General features: G+C 39.2%; 1 long non-coding RNA gene across 2 annotated transcripts; it reads right to left on the bottom strand.

Annotated features, from left to right (window-relative positions):
* Window positions 1-6531: 6531 nt before the first annotated feature.
* Window positions 6532-12545, bottom strand: LOC144990169 (uncharacterized). 2 transcript variants are annotated; one of them, XR_013654150.1, is made up of 3 exons: window positions 8034-12545; window positions 7275-7421; window positions 6532-7145 (listed from the first exon to the last, which is right to left on the bottom strand). It is a non-coding gene; the product is annotated as an uncharacterized LOC144990169 (long non-coding RNA). The 2 variants fall into 2 exon arrangements; XR_013654149.1 differs by having other exon boundaries at window positions 7275-7367; window positions 8034-12522.
* Window positions 12546-21965: the final 9420 nt, after the last annotated feature.

The raw sequence follows: 21965 nt of genomic DNA, 5'->3' as shown, positions 1-21965 counted from the left end.
ACCTGTGAACACATTTTCTTTCTTTATTCTTATTTTGTAGCTAAAGATCTTCAATGTCACATCTTAAGGCAAACCTCACTTCATGAAGTTTTTGCATTGAGAATGGAGACACACCAACTTCCTGTTTTCTGTGTTCCTACAAGCTGTTTAAAAGTAGTTTAATTGCAATTTTATGATGATAACATTTATAAAACTACGTTTTTTGACTTGAAACTTGACTTGAAGATACAGCTGTAAACTTGACATTTGACTTGAAGTTAGAGCTCAAGATACACTTGAGTGTTGGGTTCTCTGCTCAGTGAAACATGCCCAGAACACCTCCCCAGAGAAGTAGAAAATCGATCATTGATCTCCTGCCTAGATTGTCCTGATGCCACGCATATTGATGGACAGCCTTGTGTTTGAACATGGTATTCGTTGGGGCCAAACTATGATGAGCACAGAAGTCCGACAACATAACACAACTTGGGTTCAGATCAGGGAGGTTATTCCTTCTGTGCCACTGTCATTGCACATGTAGACGTTGAAATCCCCCAGGAGGTCAATGAAGTCCCCTATTGGAGCACTTTCCAATTCCCTTCCTAGAGACACCAAGAAGGTTCGAGTACCTAACCAAGAAGGTCGGAAACTTGAAACCTGCTGTTCAGCCCGTAGGCTGAAACCACAGTCAGAGACCAATACCTCACCCAAAGTCGAAGGTACATCACCCTCTTGTCCAACAGGGTGATTTCCAACAAGTGGCGGTCAAGCTGGTGACTCACACCTGCCCCCCGCCTCTCACCAAGCACAACTACGGAATGGTAGAGTGTAACCCCTCTCTAGGGACTGAGTTTCAGAGCCCTGGGTATGTGTGGGCCTTTTGAGCTCTCCTACGGGTGGTAGGCCCACTAGAGGGGTTATCCCACTTAGTTTCTTTTGGCTGGACCTGTCCAAGGCCCGTGGGAAGAGCATCTGCCACCAGGCACTCACCTGTGATCTCCAGCCCCAGGTCTGGTTCCAGAGTGGGGCCCCGGTAATGCCAGACATAAAAGCGTCCTTTTTATGTGTTACTCATAAAGGGGGTCTTAAATTTAAACCAGAACATTTTCTTACAATGGCAGGATGTGCATGATGACAGCTCAAGCTAATTGGCTCTTCCAGATGTAATTGTGCAGTTACTGAATTGTCACATCTCTTTAGTTATAGTTGTATTCAGCATGCGTAAATATCAATGGTGCAGTGTAACTTATTAGGCATCCTTGGGTGTGTACTTGATGTCACAGAGCAATAAAAATAGAAAAGGGGCATCAGAAGTAATCAGCACATAAATAATCTTACATTTCTTATCACAGTCAGAAATCTTCACAGAAAGCCACGCCAATATAAAAAGCTGAATTATGCTTATAATCAAATCAAATCAAATTGTATTTCAATAGCACTTTTCCAACTCCAGCTACCCAAAGTGCTTTACATAAAAACTTTATCAAATATTAAAAATAAAAGGACAAGATCCCAAATATTGTGTTTATAACCCACTCAATACTAACACCCCCCAAAAACACACGAGGACCTGGCCAGCTTCTAAGTAATTAAATTATGATATTTTGGGGACATGTCCACATCAGTGACCCCCAATTCAAGTTCACAGAAAACACTACCACGGGACCCTCCAGATCTAAACAAAGAGTCAGACCTAGGATATTGCAGTGACCCCATTTACTGAGAAGGGTCAGTCACTGATGTGGAGGATCCCTCTGAATAAAACACTTGAGTTACAAATAAAATTTAAAATTAAAATTAAAATAAATAAATAACCAAATAGGTATGTAAATAAACCTCAATAGACAAACATAAAAAGATAAATGTGAATAAAATAAAATAAAAAATAAAAAAAAATAAAAAATATGTATATGTACATATATATAATAAAAAAAGAGCATAAACATTTAAAATATCAAATAAATTAGTAAAATTCAACTGTTTGTCAACAAAATAAAATAAAAAGTAAAAAATAACAAAATAATATCATCAAAGTCAAGCTAATTAGAACTTAATACAAGAATACGGTAAATCAAACAGTTGGCAAAATATAAAACTTTCACTAACATTTAAAACAATAATCAGCACATTCACCTGCCAACATGTATGTATGGCTACTTTCTTAGGCAAACTTGTCCAAATGCTTGTTAATGCAAACTTCTAACCAGCCAATCACATGGCAGAAATTCAATGCATTTTAGCATGTAGACATGGTCAAGATGATCTGCTGCAGTTCAAACCGAACATCAGAATGAGGAAGAAAGGTGATTGAAGTGAATAGGAACGCGACATGGTTGTTGGTGTCAGACTGACTGGTCTGAGGATTTCAGAAACTGCTGATCTACTGGGATTTTAACCCACAATCTTCTCTAGGGTTTACAGATAAAGGTAAGAAAAAGAGAAAATATCCGGTGAGCGGCATTTATGTGGGCAGAAACACCTTGTCAATGTCAGAGGTCAGAGGAGAATAACCAGACTGGTTCCACCTGATAGAAAGACAACTGGAACTCAAAGAATCACTGGTTCCAACTGAGGTCTGCAGAAGAGCATCTCTGAACACACAGCACATCCAACCTTGATCCAGATGGACTACAGCAGCAGAAGATCACACCAGGTGTCACTTCTGTCCGCTAAGAACAGGAAATTGAGGCTACGATTCACACAGACTCACCAAAACTGTTTCTTTTTGGAGCTAAGAAAATGTCTTAACAAAAACTAAAAATAACAGTAAATACCAGGAAATCTGTGAGTTTTCAGTTTCCCACCGCAGCCGTCACACTGCTTACTGACTCGAGCCTCTTTGTTTTCATCGGTTCTGCTGCTGTTGACTTTGTACTAATGTCAGAGATATGACGTGACCTGAAGGCATCTGTTCCCTTTCCCTGGGAGCTTTGTACACAAACACACATATCTTACCACACAGATGAACAAACACACACTCCCCACACCCCTGTCTTGTGGTATTTCTTGGGTATCCACGCCCCGTGTCCTGTGGTGTTCTCCTGTAGAGGAGTATATGTTTTGTTTATGGTCAGTGACATGCACAAGCACTGTGGGGCTTAACTGAATGTGAGCACTGTCACAAGAGATTAGAGCTGTGTGTGTTGGTGTGTGTGTGTTTGGTAGTTGACTGGTGGGGAGACACCAGTACAGATGGGGGCTTCAAATGTGATGAGTGTCATGGTTGGGCCTCCTCCTGTCCTCTTGGTTCAGCATCATGAGAAGCCCACCGGCTGCCATCCGAACTAACGCAGCCAGCCCACGGCAACACCAGAGTCCCCTTTGTCTCCTTGTCCCTGTCGAAAACACTACAGCCAAAACTGCACTTCATAGACTCAAACGACTGGTCGCTCTAGTCTTGATCAGGTCTTTTTTTTTTAACCATGAAATATCCAGTGATGCTGCTGCTTTTTAGTTTGTGCCTCAAGCTGTTGGTTCAAAACAGGATGGCTGCAGCAAAAAAACGAAATGTTTTTAGGAGGAGAACAAAACCATTTGAAAAATAATCATTTGCGTCAAGAAATCTTTGGGTAAAAGCTGCATGGCTGAGAAGATGCTAAATGAATTAATCGCTTATTTGAAATGCTGCTCTTTGGGTCCTAGATGGAGGTGTTAATTGTGCAGGTATGACCTGTTATGACACAGCCTACAACATTAATGTCACTGCTCTGACTATTAGAAATCTGCAGGTAATCCTTGCTGGGCACTGATCGCAAAGAAGCCAAACTGTGTCTAAAGTTAAGATACAATTTCCCTCTGAAATCCTAATTTATTTTACATCACCTTGGACCTTCAAATCACTTTTTTTTCTTGAGGAAAAAAAGTTTTACAACCAAAAAAGATCTTGATTTGTAAAATTCATGCCTCCCTAACTTAACTAACATCCTTAGCAGCAAACAAAAAATCTCACAGAATCAAAACAATAGCAGAAAATGTTTAGGTAAAACTACTCAATTACCTTAAATCAGAGATATTATAAAGAAATTAAAGAAAAAGGAAACAACCATCAGGCAACTGGTATTTTGTAAATATAATATAAACGTGAATCCATCATGTCTGTATCTTTATTATTGTGAGATTTTGTGAAACATTCAATAATATGTCATTGCATATTATACAGAGTGACTTGGAACATGGAAACAACTGTCTCCATAAATCCATACATGGAGGAAAACTCCTGGTTTGCCTGTAAACAGCAGCTTTATGTTTCTTTGAAGTTGAAGGCTCGTCTTCAGTTTCCTCACTGATTCTTATCTCCTCAAAAAATTTCCAAAATATGTCTTTTTGTTTGGTTTTTGTTAACTTTTATCTTTGGGCTTGGAACTTAGCTAGCGCTACAAGCGAGCGGCCGCTTTATGTCACGCGACGAGGCAAGACATGCGGATGTGGTGAACAGAATCCGGTAGATTTCCAAAATTAAACTTCCTTCTGAATCAGAAAATAAAAAAGCGGAAAGAATCAAAGTTAGCATATGCATTTTTTTCCTGTCTGCTGCCCAGTACCAAGCGGCTCTCGGACCGCAGACCGATACTGGTTTGTGGCCCAGGGGTTGGGGACCTCTGATTTAATGGGAACAGTCAGATTGTCGAAAAATGATAAGTTGGGAAGACCCAAAACGTCAAAAAGGGAGGCGCAGGGGGCCCAGAAAATACGTCCATATATAACGAGTTGAGAGTGAGAATGTGTTGGCTGCAACGACAACAAGAACTCCACCCTTTAAAAACAGAGGTGCCCATTGTATTATTTTTGCGTCAAGATCTAATCCAGGTCCAGGTCTGAGTTGGTGAGCTCCGCCTTAAATGTTCAAGCCGGAAGTAAAAAAGCAACTCAATAGTCTGGTTCTTTAAACACGGCGGATCAATTTTACAAGCCAGAACTTCCTGCGGAATTCTTTCAACATTCTTGTAGACATCTACTGGGTGTTGGGGTTGTGAATCTGTATTTATTGTTGATAGCTTTGGATTTTTTGATTGATTGGGTCTGGCCGAGTCATTGGTTGGTGGATTCCTTGGACGCAGTTAGATCACAAAGGTCTACTGTGATTTCAGTAGCAGCTTGTTAGAGACTTTCTATGGCTTGTTTATTATTCCTTCATAATCTGAAACAGTTAATAACAGAGATTGAAAAAAACAATTTATTGATGGTGCAGTTATCTGTGATTTTTGACCAGAACTCTGTGACCTGAGGCAGCGCTCGGACACTATTTATTCTTTGGTATTTATTACACTTATGTTCTATAGACCTTTTTCACACTTCCGCATTTTTCGACCGGAAATACGTCAATGACGTGTAAAACAACTTCCTGTTAGCATAGCGGCACATATGAAGAATGACAGAGTCGAAGAGTTGCAGTTTCTGTTGTGTTCCAGGCTGTTTGTCTTCCAACCAAAAACAGCCCGGCCTCTCATATCATTATTTTCCTGTAGATCCAAACCTGAAACCCAAATGGATACAGGCGATCCGAAGAGAGGAAGGGCACAGTTTTAATGTAAACACAGGTAGCACCGTCTGCTGCCGGCACTTCGCTCCGGATGTGGTGCGGCTGCGTCGTTCGTCGCCTGAAGAGTGGTGTCGTCCCGAGTATTTTCCCTTGGAAAAACTTTACTGCTCCTTGGGGAGCAGTATATGACAGAACCTCAAACGTCAGTCTATGCAGCTTTGCTGTGAAGATGGCGACATGGTGGCTAAGCTAAGGCAGTAAAGATGGATCAGGACTACGTGACACACCCACCTGCAGGTAAGGTTGTTCATAATGTGTTTGGTTAACGTTAGTCAACTATGTTTACCGTTATTGGATAAATGCATTTCTACCTGAACAAATGAATGTTTATAATAAAATCTGTTCACGCTCTCACCTATTTTAATTACATGTATTTAATTAATTTGGGGTATTTTGTCATTAACAAAAATAAATGAAATGTATTTGTAATTAAATACTTAACATACTTTTCAAAACATGATTACTGTGTTGTGTTAAAAGGTAGAATAAATATGTTTAGACTGATTTTTAATTCCTTTATCTTTACAGGTGCTCTGGAAGAGGCTTTGGATTACATCCATGACTTAGAAGCCAAGTTCCTTTGCTGGACCCAGGAGACAATGTCATGGCGGACAAAGAGTTCCTCATTCAAGACCTCCTTACTGACATTGGATCTAAGATCATCATTCCACCTTTTAAGCTTTCAGCTCAATTCAGCAAGGAGGAAACAGAACAAACCGCAGCCATTACCCGCCTCAGAATTATGGTAGAAAGAGTGATCGGTAGGATAAAGTCCTTTCACATCAGGGACTCTCCCGTGCCGCTCACACTGATGGGCAGTGTGAATCAGATCTGGCTTAACCGCCGTGTTTTGGCAAATGATCATGGACTTTTTTGTGTTGAAGAGTGAATTAATGTTTGGTATGTAAATAATGTATAATGTGCAAATAGTATGGAAAAATTTAGTGTTTCCACATATTCTTAAAATCTAATTAAATATAATTGTTATATTCGTAATATTTTCCTGTTGAAATGTGACTTTGACTTCACAAAAAAATTAAATGAACAAATAAAACAATTTTGGTCAAAATTGTGCCTCATTTAATTTTTTGGTATGCGTAACAACTGATTAATCACAACACAAATAACATCAAAGATTTACAATAAAAAAGAACATTACAGATCATCAACAGTAAGACAGAAGGCTGAACTGATTGTTAAAGACAAGATAAGTGTAATTTAAGGTATGCATTCATACATTTGCTATAATATCTATCCAAGTTCTCTTTCATTCCATCTGAGAAACCCCATCCAACACAGCCATGAGAGGTTGGGGCTGCACCTGGCATAATCTGCTTCCAGATGCCATCATATATGGATCTGGCTGTGGTCCTACACAAGAGAAACACAACACACAAAAGTTAGACATAAGTGCATAACTACATTTAAATTTAATTCATTATATCTGCTGTAACCATAATTTGGTTAGTCATAACATCAAAAAAAAACTTAACTTGCTCTCACAAAGCAACAAAAAGTTAAATTTTTCATCTGTATATGCCTTGTACAGTGTGCACCTCAGACCGTCCCTGCCAACTGTTTTGGGCTTTTGCACCACCAGCTCACTAACCGGTTCAGGATGGATTCCCTTATAAATAAAAGGCAAAAAGCAATTACAGTCTGTAGTCACTACTGGGGGTGTTTTTATAATAATTTATAGTTGTTATGGATACACATCCGTTCTTAAATCATAATGATAATTTGATCACGAACCCACCTGTGCTCTTGGTCTGTGCCATCTTTGCAAGCCACTCGTGCAGGCCAGGGTGGGTGGGGCAGCCTGCAGACCCAGCTGTGAATTATGTGCGGTCTGGAACAGGATGGCAAAAGGATGTCATTGCAGAATCCTTTATCAGCCGCACAACTGCAGTAGAAAGCTTTCAGGTTGGCACTTTCTGCATCCATCCAGTGATATCTAACCACAATAAATTAAATAGGTTAAAATTAAGACATACTTATGTTGCTACATCAATGTAACACCAAACTATAACTGTCAGTAGGGTGACCAGATTTGAGTTTGTAAAAAAGAGGAGTGAAGTGAGTTTGTGAGATATTTCATCGAGAGTAATTGGTGTGCAGAGCTGCATACATGAAGCAAATATGATTACATTTCATCCGTGTTCAATGTTATTGTATCATATAAGTATCAAAAAAGAGGACATGTCCAGGAAAAGAGGACGTCTGGTCACCCTACTTTCAGAAAAATAATACTAATAGTAAGTGAAGAAAGTGCCGCAACTGTCTGCAGCAAGAAGAATGAAGACGCAAACGGGCAACTTAACATTTCTTATTTACAGCTTCACCAAATTTTTGGTGTTATGTTAATCCCATGCCTTTTCACTTAAACATACACACAACATATTCACTGCGATGTGTTATACCTTATATTACAAATAACACCAGGATTTACAGTTGACGTAAACACATAGAGTTAGTTATCGGTGATGCGGCTATGGCTAAGCTAGCTGAAGCTTACCTTGGTAATGGTGGATAAACTCTTCGTGGACGAATTTATATCCCTTGTCCAATTTGTTTCCTTTAGTGGACGAATGCATCTTCACACTCTTCAGCACATCGGCGCTGATGAACTTCGGAACACAACTCAGGCTCTTCGAAAACACTCTAGGCTCTGCCATTCTCCGCCAGCGAAGCACAAACCGGAACTAAGTTTACACGTTGCTGACGTGTTTCCGGTTTTTGCGAAAAAGTTCTATAAAGAGCTGTTTTTCAGACTGTCTAAAAGGGAAATACTTGAACCTTTGGACAACACATAGACTTGATAACTAAAATTAAAACTATGGTTAGCTTTTTTTCTTTTTTGAAAGGTATACTTAACACTGCGAAAAGCTGTGAAAAAGGACATGACAGTATGTATATTTACCATACAGCTGTGTATCTGCAGTCCACACAATCTTTCCCCATGAGTTCAAAAGCTTGCGCAGGAAGCTGCAGAGGTTGCCCGTTAGCTCATGTTCTTGCTCACTCGATGAGAAAAGGCATTTTGTTCTGACTGCGGCAGGGAGCTCGGTTTCCCTGGAGCCAACTATCTGTCTACCTCACAGTCTGAAACTGTGTCTGAGTCTCATTCCTGAACCCAACCAACACCACAGTTTCCCATTCGCTAACCTCTCATGTATCATTGTTAGCTTAACTGTGGCAGAATGTGAGTTATTTAAATTGAGGATTTAACATTATGTGAGTTGACCATGAATGATCATTTAAGTAAATAAGTTGTTTATCTTGATCTCAATCTACATATCAATAACTGGAAAAGTCTTTGTGTGTGTGTGTGTGTTATCACACGTTTTAACTGCTTGTAAAAAGATGGTCAAAGTGTTGTGCCAGGCAGTACAGTACGTACCATGACTCTTATAAAATGTGTTTTAAATAAAAGTCTACTCTCTACCTTAATACACATTTTCAGCTTACCTCAAGATGACCATGTCTGACAGCCATACAACTAAAAGATGTGTGTTAACGTCAAGCATTTGGGGTAAAAACAGTGCAAGGACCACTCTGTTATTTTTATGTTTAAAGAAATAAGCAGTGTTTGTGTGATTTACCATTACAAGAATGAAGTGTTGATATACAGAAGACAAGAATGTCTGCTAAAATCTTTTTCAGCTTGTTGTCTAAAAAAAGAAAAACTAATTAAACACAAACACATTTGTTTTCTCGAGATAGCAGAACAAAAGTGTAGCTTGTTTTCTGGAGATATTGACTTGAGTTTTGGGTAAAAAGTGACACTTTTTCTTATGGAGATTGCCGATTGTTGCTAATATTCTTCTCAAATGAAAAACAACATTTGCACAATTTCCACTTGTGTTTGACCATGACTACACTTAACAATGATGTTAGATTAAGTGCTGATTTAATTTTTCTTAATCCCAAAGTGGAATATTAAGATGATTTTACCTACTGTTATATCTTACAATGAAAAAAATGTTTAAATATTTAACATCTGTATCAGTTGATCAAACATAAACATAATAGGCATGGGTATGTATTCCAAAAACTGTTTGAAAATATTTTAGCTGAAATCAAAACCTTGTGTTTTCTAGAAAATCCTTTCTGTAGAGAACAGGCGTTTATCAGAAACTCACCTCGGAATTGTGGGTGGCACTGTTGGTGAAAAGTAAGCCTGCTCTCATTTCCCTTCATCCCTTTGTTTACACACTCTCCCACTAGCTTACAGCCCCCCACAACCCCAAGCTAACGTTACCAGTGCAACAGAAATGGTGAGCAATATTGAAGCCATCCAGCTGTACAGTTTTGATCCATTTTCCAGCTCAGACGAGGAAAACAAAGCCGTTCATGGTTTGATTTGTCTGCAAGTTGATGCATCAGACTGCAGCAGAGCAGGGAGGCTGTGATCTGCTGATTGTTATTTGTCTGTAACAACTACAAGCTTTTTCATAAACCAAAAACACAATTTTCATTGGAGTGTGTCTTCAAAATGTCCTTGTGGCATTTTTTTGATGTGGGAGAACATGTATAAAGTAAAATTAAGCATAAAATTGCATTCCAGGGTATTTCTTTTTCCAAATAGTTGTGAATCAGGGGGAGATGAAACAATGCTGCTGGAAAAAGAGCTTATTTGTAATGTAGAAAATACAATGGGTGGGCCACAAGCTTCCAGCTTTGCCTACCAGGAGTGGACGACGGGGGTTGCTCTGCACCAAATGATGAACTCCTGCTGCTCTGCAGAAACGATGTCCTTAAAAAAATGACAAGTTTTTTGAATTTGTGTAAAAACGGCATAATCATAATTAAAAGACCACTGGGAACACTGTTACAGCAGATCCTTTCTGGGGCAAGAGCGTTCGGCTGGTCAGTGCATGCCTGGGCTAATGATGTCTACTAACACCCTCAGGAGGTAGAGGTGCAGGCGCTGGGGAAGGCTCTCTATGTCAGCTGCCCCAGAGCGGGTAAGAGAGGAAGGAGAGCGCAGGAGAGATGAAGGAGAGTAGCGGACTGTGCAAGAAACATCCAAGGTAAAAATGTCATACTGGCAAAAAATGGAAAATAGAGACATAATTAACGTCAGCTTTAATTACCATGAGCGGTTTTATAACAACCCTTAACTCATCCGGAAGCACAAACATTGCAATGCTTGATATGTTATCGTTTTACGTCTCAATAATCTTTGCTTCTGGCATCCCAAAGTATTTACATGTGCAGAGAAGATGCCTGCTCTCCATTGTGTCTGTGCCTTCTCCTTGAAACAGCCATTAGTGTGTAAAGTTGTGCCAGTTTACATCTGTTTTTCAGATGTGCAAAGTAAATTCAGGAAACATCCACAATCCTGCCCCACATTTAAAACAAAAAAAAAAGACTAAACCACATTGATCTTATTTTAGTCTGCTCAGTGTTTTTGACGCTCTGCCAAAAAAAACACTCATCTTGCTTATTCATCTATGGCAAATGTCCAAAATGGATTGCACATTCTTTGTTTTTAAAAAACACTCAACCTGGTTAATCAAGCGCATTGTGTTTGCCGTGACCTGTCCAGTTGGCACCTTTATTAAATCTGGACTTTGATCTTCATGTTTGTTGATTCTTCTAACACAAAACCAAATAACATATGAAATATGAAAATTCTATTTTAAAATCACTGTCAATGACATAGGTAAAGCCCAGCTGCTTGATAAAATGTTTGCATCAAAATTCACTGATTCAAATGTAGCACAGAACCCGATTGCTCCAAACTATCACAACTTTCATAGTAGTGGGGCTATCAGGAACGAGTACATCAAAGGGACGGCTCATGTTGCCTGTGTTAGCGACAAAGTCAGAGAAGACAGACTGACATGGTTTGGATATGTTCAGAGGAGGGATAGTGGATATATTGGTAGAAGGATGTTGGGGATGGAGCTGCCTGGCAGGAGGGCAAGAGGACGGCCAAAGAGGAGATATATGGATGTCTTAACAGAGGACATGTAGTTGGCTAATGTTAGGGTAGAAGATGTCCATGATAGAGTGAGGTGGAAAACGATGATTCGCTGTGGCGACCCCTGATGGGAAAAGCCGAAAGAGAAAGAGAAGAGGACATATAAAAAGAAAATTTGGTGAAAATTTGTCACCACTAAATAAAATGCTTGTTTCGAGTGGCAAAGTGAGGACCATTTTAAAATCCATCAGTCAGTAAAACATGTGGACCTGATGGCAATAGTGCATGTACTGTCCATGAATGCTTGAACGAACGGTCTGCACCTCTATAGCCAAACTCTGCATGAAATCACTGCAAGGCATTTACCTACAAATACCGAAACAAGTACATATATTTCAGCTTATCCCTTGTGCTTTCCTAGGCACTTCAACATTGGTAGTTGGGTCATCTAGACCCACTAGACAGTGCTCTGAACCTTTTTTCTTCAATGATTTGTGATCTTCACTGGTGTCCATGGATTACATGAAATCTTTCCACCTTTATCCACCTTTGTCATGGTAGGGAGAACACATCAATGTAAGGGCGGGGTCATCTAAGATAGCACAAGGGTTAATCAACTAACAGATCCCAGATTTACCACTTAGTTTCTCTTCTTCCATTAATTTGTAAAGTACTAGTAAACTATTCAACCGACACATGTTGTAGAGCGTTGTTCAAGATATGGTGACAACAGTCCTTCATGTTAGCATACTTGAACTCTAGGTAACCTAAATATACTTCCAGAAATCTGAAAACATATGCATTTCTATGAAGGACAAAAGTAAAGTCCTCCATTTTCCAAACTCGCTGTACCCCTGTTGGGGTAACAGGGATACTGGAACCTATCCCAGGTCCTCTCGGGCAAAAGGCGGGGTACACGCCAAACAGGTCACCAGTCTGTTGCGGAGCAACTCACTCACACACATTCACACCTAGGGACAATTTAGAATCTACAATAACCTAAGCATGTTTTTGAGCTGTGGGAGGAAATCAAAGTGCCTGGAGAAAACCCATTCATAGACGGGGAGAACATACATAATCCACACAGAAAGGTCTAGTTGTATGGCGAGACTGCTAACCGCTACACCACCATGCAGCCAAAAGTAAAGTCATTGTGTGTACTGACACATTTCAGTTTAACACGTCAACACCAGAGCTTAAACTCCAGTGTAAACATTCTTTGAATTACTGTAACTCCTCAACCATTGATGCAATTAACAAAATTACAACAGATTCTGAAGATGGGAAAACCGGCTTTACGCTGACATTCAACAGAATTTTTATACAGCATATTTTGAGTTTTCAAAATAACTCAAGTAAAAATGAGGAGACAACAGGTTGTTTTCCCATTACAAAGAAAAACTCTCCAAAACTTCATATTTTCATGGAGTTTATATTGTGCAATATGCTGAACTATGTGTGTTATCACTTTTTATTCCATGGTGCGGGTGAATTCTCGATTCTGATTCGCTGCTGGGTGTGCATTAAAAAGTGATAATCCACAGTGATAACCGCACGCCTAAAAAAAAACTCCAGTCACATAACATAAATGTTCTATATCACTGCTTCTTTAAAACAAGATTTAGCTTCATCATCTGGACAAAAAACAAGCGTAAGAGGTGAACCTTGTCTCTGAAATGATGCTTTATTTAATTCGCCGTTCCACATAACAAATAGTCCACTTTTTGTGAAAATAGCTATGCAAACCAAAAAAATTACAAGAATAAAGTACTAAAATATTGAAAATTTGTTTTCTTTTGTAAGTGACTATGGTTTAAGCAGGTTAGTGCACTTTGCTAATGCAACCATCTTCCGCTTTCTGATAATGCACGCTTCGTTGGCCATTAACCCTTACTTAGCACATATTGTTTTCTCGGCAACTGTGCAAAATTTGACATTTTAAAGGTCCACACAGCTGACAAAAACTTAACTCTGGCCCACTAACATGAAAATTGAAATTTAGTCTTAAAAAACATTTTTATAGGCAAGACATCTGACTTCTCTGTAAAAAAGGAAAAGGCTCCATCCTCACTGAAAACTTCCAATTCAAGAGTCTTATTCATTCTGAATTGTTTATTGACATAAAACAGTAAAGTCATTGGATTATTATTCTGTTGCAGAAATATACCTTTCTAAGTTACAAATAGTTATTTATAATCAACTTGATGTTTGCTCCCAATCTAACTTAGAAAACTTCAAGAATTCTATCCTTCAGTTGTTATTACTGTAACGTTAATTTATCTTAGGACAACATAAACTGTTTCAGATATTAATTCATCTTTAACATTAAAATAAAATAAAATGTTTGCTTTATAGAAAACCACCACTGGAATTGAAACTGATTTTCCTGCTATTTTACTGCAACTGTTTTTGGTGAGCAAATTACACTTTATTGAGCCTCCATTTTATAGGCAAACAGCGGGTATCAGTATTCATGGAAATCAGGCTTTAACTTTTCTCAGTTTAGTCAAAGATTTATGTGACAAGCAGCCAGTAGAGTGGCTCTGTTTCAACGTGGTTCACCGCTTGCAGCTGCAGCTTCTTCGCGTCTTTCTTGTATTGTGTTCTGCACCCTGATTGGTGTACAGTCAGTCAATCTCCTCTGTGCTGTTACTCCGTACTGTACTAAATGTGTTAACCTTTTCAAATGTATGTAAATCTAGCTTGCTAGCAGATTCTGGAATTCTTTTTTCTACAAAAGTTCCACTTTGAGTGTTTCAGATAGAAACGTGTGAAAATGTTCATGTCTGTCTTTACAAGTGTAGAAAGTGGGTGATGAGGGATTTTACAGCCTTAAAATTTTGAGATTGATATTGAGATTAAATATTACTTCTCATATTTGCCTAAAGCTAGCTATTTTTAGACTGTTAATCCGGCAATTAACAAGGGACCAATGTTAAGGAGAAGAGAAAAAAATCATGAATTTCTCTACTCTTTTAAACACATTGGTCCCACATTGTATATTGCTAATTAAATTTAACGCGGCTGTCAGTTGTTGTGTTTTAGATGAGACTGTTTGTGAGGAGTGTAAGTGAGGAATCAGCTTCATGGCATGAGTTTATTCTCCTCTGTGCAACCTTGACCCGTCTGGAAAAGCAGTGTTGCCTCTGCAGCAGCAGTGTCACTTTAACTCAGCATCTTCGGTTCATCCTTAAGGGACCTGGACTGCCCGTGTCCCTGCCCAGCCATTCAACCAGGCCACACCCCCTCCACAAGCCACCCACTAACACGCCTTCGTGCACGCTGATAAACGCACCCGCTATCAACAGCAGCAGACAGTGCTGACAAAGCCCAGACTGTGCCCGCTCAGCCCTGCAGACATTAGAGGAGCACTGCAGACAAACGCTGGCCTCCAGCCACTCCCAGTCAGCTCTACATATGTCACATGTTAATGACATCAAGTGTGTGGCCACCCACAGACTGCGGCGTTCTTCAGGGCAGTACACTGAGAAATAAAGTCCTCTCTCCCACTGTGGTGACACAACTTCAAGGCTTTAACCTTCACTTGACTGTCTGAGGGCAGGTCTTTGCTTACCTTTTCCCTCCTTCTGAACCAACAGCATTCACTATCACACGCTGAGTTTAAACTGCTTTACAGGGGGAATTTATCTCTTTCCCCTAACCGCAACTGTGTTCATAAAGGAAAGAAGAAAGTGTCCCAATTCCCCAATTCTCTTTCGCAGCTAAAATTAAAAAAATAAAAAATGGTGTAAAAGACATGTGTGAGGAAAAAAAGAGGGCAGAAACCAAGAGTCATGTCTTTATGAAAAACTACAGGTTGTTGCTTAATGTAGTGCAGATCCTAAGAAAAAAAATTGCTAAAGCTAATATTTGAAGATGTTTCAATTAGTACAATGATTGATACATTTTCACATGAATTGCAAAATGTTGAACTTTCTTAAAGGTGAATAGTTTTTTTCCAAGTGTGACTCCAAAAACCTGTTGTGATATATATTACCGTATCTAGAAAAAAGGAAAGTTTGTATCTTACATTATCAGACAATTTATCCTTTTGTTAAGACTTTTTACCCCAAACTGTTTAGGTAAGTTCTTGATATTTTATTTCTTAACTATTTTTCAGTTATTTTTATCATATATGCATAATATAAACAAAACAAGCCCTGTGACCTTGAACAGTGGGGCAAAAAAGTATTTTTCCACCAATTGTGCAAGTTCTCCCACTTGAAAAGTTGAGAAAGGCCTGTAATTTTCATCATACGTATTCCTCACCTTTGAGTGACAAAAAAAAATCAAGAAAATCATATTGTCTGATACTTAACGGATTTTTTTACAAATTATGATGGAAAATAAATATTTGGTCACCTACAGACAAGCAAGATTTCTGGCTGTCACAGACCTGTAACTGCTTCTGTAAGAGAATCCTCTGTCCTCCACTAGTTACCTGTATTAATGGCACCTGTTTGAACTGGTTATTGATAAAAAACACACCTGTCCACAACCTCAAACAGTCACACTCCAAACTCCACTATGACCAAGACCAAAGAGCTGTCTAAGGACACCAGAAACCAAATTGTTGACCTGCACCAGGCTGGGAAAACTGAATCTGCAAAAGGTAAGAAGCTTGATGTGAAGAAATTAATTGTGGGAGCACAGTTCCCCCTGCCCCCCTGCTAAAGCCAGTACGTGTGCAGGCCTGTATAAAGTTTGCTAGAGAGAATTTGGATGATCCAGAAGAAGACTGGGAGAATGTCCTATTTCAGATGAAACCAAAATAGAACTTTTTGGTAAGAACTCTACTTGTCATGTTTGGAGGAGAAAGAATGCTAAGTTACATCCAAAGAACACCATGCCTACTGTAAAGCATGGGGGTGGAAACATCATGCTTTGGGGCTGTTTTTCAGCAAAGGGACCAGGACGACTGATCCATGTAAAGGACAGAATGAATGTGGCCATGTATCGTCAGATTTTGAGTGAAAACCTCCTTGCATCAGCAAGGACATTGAAGATGAAATGTGACTGGGTCTTTCAGCATGACAACTATCCCAAACACACTGCCCGGATACTGAAGGAGTGTCTTCGTAAGAAGCATTCCAAAGTCCTGGAGTGGCCTAGCCAGTCTCCAGATCTCAACCCCATAGAAAATCTTTGGAGTGAATTGACAGTCTATGTTGCCCAGCGATGGCTAAAAAACATCACTACTCTAGAGGAGATCTGCATGGAGGAAGGGGCCACGATACCAGCAACAGTTTGTGAAAACCTTTTGAAAACTTACAGAAAACGTTTGAATGCTGTCATTGCCAACAAATATTATATAACAAAGTATTGAGTTGAACTTTTGTTATTAACCAAATACCTATTTTCCAACATCATTCACGAATAGATTCTTTAAAAATTAGACAATATGATTTTCTGGAATTGTTTTTCTCATTTTGCCTCACATTGTTGAGGTAACCCTATGATCAGAATTACAGGCCTCTCATCTTTTTAAGTGGGAAAATTTACACAGTTGGTGGTTGACTAAATACTTTTTTGCCCCACTGTAAAGTTACAGTCACATCACCCGTATGGGTATTGTGGGTTTTAGGGTTGTCCGGGCCCATGGAGGGTAAGAGAGAGGAGCGGACATTTCAAGGTGCATCTTAAGGGGAGCATATGGGTGTTTTGCAGTTCCCTTGAGGCTCGTTGAAAATGCAACATACAGTTGCTGTGCCATCAGTAAGTGCATCGTGAAGTATTTGTAAGGCTAATGGACATTGCTCGCACTTATCACGTACAGGTGACGCGGTTGTCCGGAGCCCTTACGCCATGTTCTAGTCGTTGGTAAAGCATTTGTCACAACTGGCCTAAAGGCTACAAACAGGCCGTTTTCAGACGAAAAATTGGTAAATCTGTACAGTACAGACAATGAACACACACTTATCACATGAGCACCACTTATGTGCCCCTTACGGACTCCATCATTTATTTATTTTTTAGTGGGGGGGTCCAAAAAATTACAGCATCTGCACGACATGCCAGCCTCTCACCAGCTTCACCCTTACATTACGCTGACGTGTTGTATTGCTGCAAACGTTTGAGCTTAGCATGGATGTAGGAAGAATGTGCATAAAATGTCTCTACAGGCTCACCAACCAGACCTGCAATTGCAGTTGTGACTAAGGCATTACCCACAAGCTGTCATTGCAAATGTCGTCAGATCTTCTCTAAATTCCTATCTACAATAGATATAAAAGTGATACTTCTTAATGTTACATGAAATAAAGTGTAAGGCCGTAGACTGAAGTATGTAAGAAAAAAACAATAGACCTTCCAAAAAATGCATTCCATTTTAACTTTGTTGCTAAAAATATATTAATCACTTTTTACTTCGATCCTTAAATAATAAATGACTATTTTCTTCTGTCCTAATTATTTGTATATCATTTGCTGTGATCCTTTTTTTTTAACTTGTCATAATTTAAACTATAACAATTGGTGACAGCATTCTGGTATCTGTCTTTAAATACTTTCCCTTTAAGGGAAAAAGCTTCAAAGATCCTTTATTACCTGTGGGATCTAGGTTACAGTGTTTTAACTCTGAAGGAAACACGTACTCTCACTTTCCCCCCTTTGTTCAAGAGGTAGAACTAGACTCTAAATGGGATTCAGTCTAAAACTTATTTGTGGAACACAAATATTTCATTATAACATTTATGATACCTGTTTTTCTTACTGTGAAATAATGAATATTTCTAGCCCTGAGGTTTCCTCTGATAATTAATTAATAGAGAAAAAAGCCAAGTAAAAGTCATTATTCTGGTATTTTTCATCCTGAACATGTTTAGTTGTTCCAAAGGGAAACTCAAGGAGATACCTTCTTTGTTTTGTTGGGATTTGAGCCAAAATCCAAGTTTCTAGAGCCAAAAACACATTCAGAGCTTTAATCCTGATCCTATTAGTTAAGTCAGTGGTAAAATCAACACACAGTATCAACGCTCACAAAGACAGAGGAGTCTTTTGTGCATCGTGACTGATTCACTTTGGTGCCGGTGTGGGAGCTCTACCTTTCGTATCGATCATGGCTGTGCTGACTGTTTGTTTTTGTCTTCTCGTAGGATGATAGGGGCCCCCGGTGGAGCTTCGCCCCACGCTGGAGGGCTTTTTTGTGAGACGGTGTCACGCTCTATCGTTCCGGCAAAGCCCCACGTTTCTTATTATTCATTGATATCTCCCCGTTTTTTGAGAGGGCCGGGATCAAACGTGCAGATTTGCCATGCCTGACACCCCTGCTGCTGCAGCTGTGTGTGTGTGTGTGCATTTGTGAACTCTGCTTGGACTCAGTAATGACAGGATTTGTTAAACAGTAAATTAATGAATAATGAAATATCCAGCACGCGCCTGCCTTGCCTGGAGCTCAGCGCCTGGAGCAGAAATTACTCCCAACCGACGTTCGGCTGCATCTGTGTGTGTGTGTGTTGGATAAGCATTTTTACAGACCATTGCGTGACAAAACGCTTAGAGGCTTTGCTGATGGCAGACCATTGCCTCACTTCCTGGCAAAAAAACAGATGGAAAGAAAGACATATTGCACAGAGAGCTGCCATTATCCTTTACATGTTTGAAATGTTCTCCATCATCAGTACGTTTTTGGGACGGAATTATCTTCCCTTGGCCCTCTCATTAAAGTAACGACCCGTAACATCTTCGCGAAAATAAATTTAACTTTTATCATCTGAGTCATCAAACGTACAAACAGTCTTTGGACCGGGAGATTCTTTGCTGGTGGACAGGAAGTAGTTTCTGCTAGAGATGAGAGCAGATCAAACAGTTTACATTAAAATAAAACTTTTCTCCACTTTTTAACATTTACAGTTTGAAGCCCCTTCCTTACATGGCTCATGATGGTGAATTGATCTGGTTTTAAATTAAAGAAAAACTTTTTATTTAATACAGCAAAGTAGTAAAAATATTCTATGCTCATTTAAAAGTACTTTTCTTCTGAAACCAGTAGGCTATTACTGTATACATTATTTATTCCTTTAGAAAAAAACAATAATGTAAAATTATGATGAAACTTTTCATGTAAACCCAGACCCTATAAATATAAATTTCTATATAGATTTTGATCATTTATACAAAATATACTGTTATCTTAGAACACCTAAAATCTTAGTATTAACTTTAAAAGTATGTTTTCAGTGTAAAAAGTATCAATTTCACAAAAGGAAATCCCAACAAACTCCAGCTTTTATAACATTATTTTTAATATGATGTATTGAACTATGAACAGTCTTAATCATGAATACTTATGAATAAATATTAATAAATGTTCACTTTAAAATGGTAAAATAGGTGTTGGACATATTTTAGGCCAGCAAAGTTTTTGGAGAGTGTTTGGTCTGTGGAGAAACATAAACCAGTTTAAATACTGTAGTTGTACAAGGAAATAGAGAAGGTAAAGAAAGCTTGAACTTGTTAAGTCTTAACTCTTACTGAGAAAATGTCACATGTAGTCAGTAGATAACAAACTATATTTTTTTAATTTAAATTATGTTGGTTGTATCCCGTCCTTTTTCTTGTATTAATTTGTCAGCTATCTGTTTTTGCTAGGGCAGGGGCTAAAACTCTAGGCCACTTTAGCCCCCCAACCTCATCATATCCAGTTAATTTGTATTTCAAAATGAAAATGTAATTTCCTTTTTGTGATAACTTAATTTTGTGTATTTTCTTTACCTCTGCCATAATAAGGATAGCCATTTATTTTGAACAATTTCATTCAAAGGTTTTTGCAGCAGGAACAGAAGAAGAAAAGAAGCAAAAGTGTTTTTTTTACAAGAGCTGTTTTTGTTGCATTTCAAATAATAAAATCGGGCCTGTTTAATTTAGACTGTCAGCTGGTTGGGAGAAAGGGGTTTCACCTACAGTACAAAACGATCAGCAGAACTATTACCAAGTGTGAAAAACTATCAGTTTGCCTTGTTTCTCAATTCATTAGAGACAATTGATTTTCTGTAAGTCATTGATATAAAGGCTATGCATCAGAAATATGTCATTTCTGTTTTCCCCCCTCCTTTTTTTTCGATAAGATAATGTTGACAGACGTGACCCCTCATTTGAGCTGAGACCCCAGCTCAAAAGCTTCAAAATAATGGATTACATACTTACCTTGGATTTATCACTACAGGTTTGATGTTTGTCTTTTACTCTGTAAAAAAAACACATTTTGTTTTTTTAAACTTGAAAATTCCTGCCATAGCCTCACTGGTTAAAAAGCTGCGCTGTTTTTTTTTTATTTTATGCTCGGTTATTTGTTCATTTTTTCCTGCCAACCAGTCTTTTTCCCTCCCTTACTTGAGCGGGAATCGCTCGCGGACACGCGGGTGCTGAACTCTGCACCTGCGTCACGCCGCGTTCCGCTTCACGGGTCACGCAGCGCCCGCGGGACTTTTTTTTTTCCCTTTTCCCTGACGCCGAGCCTCTCTCCGTGAGTCTAGCCCTCCGTTTTTCTTCTCTCTTTCTCATTAGTTTTCGTCTCTCAGTCAGTGTTGCCAGATCTGAGTGACAGTTTCCAGCCCAAACTCATCGTAAAACCCGCCCACGTCAATAAAAACCAGCCCAAATCTCAACCTAGCAAAAACCTAATGTTGAACGTAAAAGTATAGCCGTAGCCTAATAAAAAATGACGCAATAATAATAAATTATTATATAATAAGTCTGTTATAATAATTTTTTTTATAAAATAAGTACAGAAAATCCAGTTATAGGTTTCTCGTATCGTGTACTCTAGATGGCTTTTGATGGCGCCCCCCTCTTTCTGCCACTGCCAGTTGCTGGACCACAGCGTATGTCAATCAGCGGTGGGCTGGTGACTGGTGGATTAGAGGGGGCGGGGCCTACCTGGGTGCGCGTTGGCTGAACGTTCTCCTCCGGCTGAGTGTATAAGCAGGCTGCGCTATTTTTGTTCGAGCTGTAACCATTCTGACAAGGTTAATAAAAGCCAATAAAAGCCCTGCATCATCTCCATCTTTTGGAAATGAACCCAAACGGCAGAATAGGGTTCTGACTCTGCAGAGGCTCTGGGAGTTTTAAAACAGCGTCAATTATTCGCTGATTTTTGTTATTCACGGGGGGGACTAAACAGGGGGATTACTGTAATGTTTCATATATTCACAATGCTTTTTTTAGGCTATATATTAATTAGTATACTTTTACTTAATATTTTAAATAATAAGAAAAATAATAATAATGACAATAAAACCGCTAAATATTTTGAAAAGCAGCCCAAATTTTATAGACCCGCCCAATGCCAATTTTACCCGCCCAACATAACCAAAAGAAGCCCAATTGGGCGGAAACCCGCCCAATCTGGCAACACTGCTCTCAGTTCATCATTAGCTTACCAGCAGTGAATCCCCAACAAGGAGGAAGTGGGGCCCGCGAGGCACGATTCTGATCCTCCCGCCCCCCTCCCGCGTGCATGAAACGAGGGCCGAAGCTTCTGGAAAATGCAGCCAATTATCTTTCTGGAATTATCCGTCA

This window comes from Oryzias latipes, chromosome 24, assembly GCF_053564925.1.
Source record: "Oryzias latipes strain Hd-rR chromosome 24, Olatipes_Hd-rR_3.1".
NCBI lineage: Eukaryota > Metazoa > Chordata > Actinopteri > Beloniformes > Adrianichthyidae > Oryzias > Oryzias latipes.
This window is presented reverse-complemented; position numbering and strand designations above follow the sequence as displayed.